Below are 4,725 nucleotides of genomic sequence, written 5' to 3'. Positions count from 1 at the left end.
GAGGACTTTCTGGAACGTAAAGTGTACACAGAAAGTTCTCCGTAAATAGTCACTTCTATCTCTGGCACTACTTTGGGTGGGTCCAACTTCCTCTTCCTGTATAAAGATCTGAACACGTCTAACCCTAATTCCTGTATAAAGATCTGAACACGTCTAACCCTAATTCCTGTATAAAGATTTGAACACGTCTAACCCTAAGTCCTTATATAAAGATCTGAACACGTCTAACCCTAAGTCCTTATATAAAGATCTGAACACGTCTAACCCTAAGTCCTTATATAAAGATCTGAACACGTCTAACCCTAAGTCCTTATATAAAGATCTGAACACGTCTAACCCTAAGTCCTTATATAAAGATCTGAACACGTCTAACCCCAAGTCCTTATATAAAGATCTGAACACGTCTAACCATAAATCCTGTATAAAGATCTGAACACGTCTAACCTTAAGTCCTGTATAAAGATCTGAACATGTCTAACCCTAAGTCCTGTATGAAGATCTGAACATGTCTAACCCTAATTCCTGTATAAAGATCTGAACACGTCTAACCCTAAGTCCTTATATAAAGATCTGAACACGTCTAACCCTAAGTCCTTATATAAAGATCTGAACACGTCTAACCCCAAGTCCTTATATAAAGATCTGAACACGTCTAACCATAAATCCTGTATAAAGATCTGAACACGTCTAACCTTAAGTCCTGTATAAAGATCTGAACATGTCTAACCCTAAGTCCTGTATGAAGATCTGAACATGTCTAACCCTAATTCCTGTATAAAGATCTGAACACGTCTAACCCTAAGTCCTGTATAAAGATCTGAACACGTCTAACCCTAAGTCCTGTATAAAGATCTGAACACGTCTAACCCTAAGTCCTGTATAAAGATCTGAACACGTCTAACCCTAAGTCCTGTATAAAGATCTGAACACCTCTAACCCCAAGTCCTTATATAAAGATCTGAACACGTCTAACCCTAAGTCCTGTATAAAGATCTGAACACCTCTAACCCCAAGTCCTGTATAAATATCTGAACACGTCTAACCCTAAGTCCTCTATAAAGATCTGAACACGTCTAACCCTAATTCCTGTATAAAGATCTGAACACGTCTAACCCTAATTCCTGTATAAAGATTTGAACACGTCTAACCCTAAGTCCTTATATAAAGATCTGAACACGTCTAACCCTAAGTCCTTATATAAAGATCTGAACACGTCTAACCCCAAGTCCTTATATAAAGATCTGAACACGTCTAACCCTAAGTCCTGTATAAAGATCTGAACACGTCTAACCCTAAGTCCTTATATAAAGATCTGAACACGTCTAACCCCAAGTCCTGTATAAAGATCTGAACACGTCTAACCATAAATCCTGTATAAAGATCTGAACACGTCTAACCCTAAGTCCTTATATAAAGATCTGAACACGTCTAACCCCAAGTCCTGTATAAAGATCTGAACACGTCTAACCATAAATCCTGTATAAAGATCTGAACACGTCTAACCTTAAGTCCTGTATAAAGATCTGAACATGTCTAACCCTAAGTCCTGTATGAAGATCTGAACATGTCTAACCCTAATTCCTGTATAAAGATCTGAACACGTCTAACCCTAAGTCCTGTATAAAGATCTGAACACGTCTAACCCTAAGTCCTGTATAAAGATCTGAACACGTCTAACCCTAAGTCCTGTATAAAGATCTGAACACCTCTAACCCCAAGTCCTTATATAAAGATCTGAACACGTCTAACCCTAAGTCCTGTATAAAGATCTGAACACCTCTAACCCCAAGTCCTGTATAAATATCTGAACACGTCTAACCCTAAGTCCTCTATAAAGATCTGAACACGTCTAACCCTAAGTCCTCTATAAAGATCTGAACACGTCTAACCCTAAGTCTGCCTGCAGAGGGAAGATGAATAATGTCCTCCCAGTAGAAGAGACCATTCCCGATCTTCCTTCTCAAATGTCAGACGTGAAGAAATTCCACTCTGCTCTGAACTTTTTCAGGAACCTCAGACTTGCATTTTGAGGGACATTTGAAGGGATCTGTGTGCTTTTTTTTTAAGAAGCTGGCAATGAAATGTCATTTGCTGGCATTTTAAATCTTCTTTTCCTATGTTATAGTTAGGCTTACAGATGGGGCTGAGCAAGACTCTTCCATGAGTGATCATAGTTGCCAAGATTTCCAAAAATTTTTATGGACACTTTTTTTTGTATGTCCAGAAAATCAGTGTAGGTGGAGAATTATGATAATTAGAGGTGGGACATTTATTTGTGGGCATTGAGGAACTGGAATTTTATGAAGTGCGGCAAAAAATGGGTGTGGTTTAAATTAAGCTAAATTAAAAAAAGTAACAGATTAAAAAAATAAGGCCCCCATCAGCCATTAGTTCTCATACCACTCACTGCCACTCCCCCACCACAAAAAAAAATGAAAAGACTACAGACCCCCAGCAGCAGCCACAACGCTCCTCCGCAGATCACATGAGCAGCTAAAGGAGGCATTTAAATGACCTGTCTTGGGCTTGGCAACAGATAGAGCTGGCTGAGGCTCTGGCTGGCTTGGTCAGTTGGTTCGCCCGCTCACTCTGCTGGCCTCTCTGCTCCATCCGGTAGGCTGGCTCACCTCTGGACTCCACAGTCCTCTGCTCCAACTCATGACACCCGCTTCAAATAAGCCAGGCCCCTGGTTGCCTCACTCGCTCCAGGTCTCTCTCCTCCAGCTGGGCTCTCAGTGTCCATCCCTGCTCCTCTTGTTCTCGGTTGGGTCTCTGCAGCAGCAGCTGACACTGACAGTCTTAATGGCGTGATGACCCTTGGTTGGCCACGCCCCCTCTCAGCATTGACCAATCCACATTTGGACAGGCAGCACCTGACTTCCTGTAGGTGGAGAGGAGGTCAATTTTCGGGATTCTGCCCAGGACAATGGAAGAGCAGGACATGGGTCAGATATACGGGACTGTCCAAGGCAATTAGAGACTGTTGGCAACAATGGGTGATTGGATGAAAATTAACTGCCTTTTCATTTCCACCCGGCTGCCATCCAATCCAATTGCCTAGACGGATGGGGAATGGGCCGCCTTCCATCTGTTTTTGTGGATTGGATGTAGGTGAGTGTAAACACACAAATATCCATTTACACGTGGCGCTCCATAGAGGACAATTAAGGGTTCGATCTACTTGAAAATATTGACAGGCAGACCCGATTGGTCCACTCGTGTGAAAGGGGCCTAAATGTCAGTGCTGATGCCGCAAACACTTGGGGAGATTTACTAAACTGGTGCACACAGAATCTGGTGCAGCTCTGGGCACTTCTGCTGACTTCATCCTCATTTTTTTCTTAGGTTGAAAGTTCTCTTGTTTACTCCTTCATCCGGAATTCCCCGATGACCATTGAGTGAGACCACCCATTGACTTCAATGAGGAGACAGACACATTCTCCACAAGTCCTCAAATAGGTTGTCTGATCCCTGGATGGGTTCCCCACAACCTCCCAGATGTGAGTACATGCACCGTACTTCTACCCAATTGTCAGGGATCCCGGCCGCTCGGCGATGCGTGCATGCGCAGAGTGCTGACTCATCCTAGCCGGTGAGCACTGAGTACAAGGCAATCGCGGCGGTGGCCGCGCATGCGCACTAGCGATCGCGGCCGCACCAATGAGAGCACAGGGCGCCCTATTTAACCCAGCCCTGTGCATCTCCAAATCGCCTTATGGTCTTGACCCTGTTCCTGGGTCCTGATTACTCCTGTGTTCCTGATACCTTGTTGCTGACCCAGCCTGTTCCTGATACTGCTGTCTTCTCCTGCTCTGACCCCTGGCTAGTCCTTACTATTCTCTGCCTGATCCTGATTGCCTGATCTCCTGTTACTGAACCCGGCTTGTGACCTGTTATTCTTCTGCCTGCCACTCTGTACTGCCTGCTCCGCTGTTACCAACCCGGCCTGTCTGACCACGCATACCTCTTCACATCTGGCTCTCACCTGCTCAACACCATTGGCATCCACCTCTACCACAGCTGGTGTTTCTCGGGGGTCACGACCTGGTCTCAGGCTGCTTCAAGTCCATCCCCACCATCAGGGGCTCTGGTGAACCAGCAGACTGAGGCTTAGACTCCACGCCCTGAGGGATTCCGGCCAGTGGACTGCTAGAGGCTACCGCTAGTCGGCCGCTGACACCAATAATATAGCCAGAGGTCCCCTTTAACCATTTCAATACCGGGCAATTTTACAGCTTCCTGCCCAGGCCATTTCAGCGCTCTCACACTTTGAATGACAATTGCGCAGTCATACAACATTGTACCCAAACTAAAATTTTATCATTTTCTTCACACAACTAGAGCTTTCTTTTGGTGGTATTTAATCACCGCCGGGGTTTTTATTTTTTGCTAAATTAACAAAAAAAGACCAAAAATTTTGAAAAAAAAACAAGTTTTTCTTTGTTTCTGTTATAAAAGTTTACAAATAAATAATTGTTCTTCATAAATTTAGGCCGAGATGTATTCTGCTACATGTCTTTGGGGAAAATAACCCAAATTAGGATGTATTATTTAGTTTGTAGGAAAGTTATAGAGTTCACAAACTATGGTATAGATCTGAATATTGATCAATCCTGAAGTACTGACGGCCAATCTAATTTCTTGAGGTCCAAGAATGTCAGAACAGTACAGATATCCCCAAATGACCCCTTTTTGCAGAGTAGACAGTCCGACGTACTTCATAAG

The 4,725-nt window shown here is 43.7% G+C and overlaps 1 protein-coding gene across 1 annotated transcript in view; it reads left to right on the top strand.

The window, feature by feature from the left end:
- LOC149460819 (uncharacterized) overlaps window positions 1–4,725 on the top strand; it is a 107,219-nt gene that overhangs the window by 76,068 nt on the left and 26,426 nt on the right. The window lies entirely within an intron of this gene.

Source organism: Staurois parvus, unplaced genomic scaffold (assembly GCF_062004578.1).
Source record: "Staurois parvus isolate SC_StPar_1 unplaced genomic scaffold, SC_StPar_1.0 ptg000221l, whole genome shotgun sequence".
Classification (NCBI taxonomy): Eukaryota; Metazoa; Chordata; class Amphibia; order Anura; family Ranidae; genus Staurois; species Staurois parvus.
The sequence above is the reverse complement of the archived record's forward strand: the minus strand, read 5'-3'. Positions and strand labels throughout refer to the sequence as shown.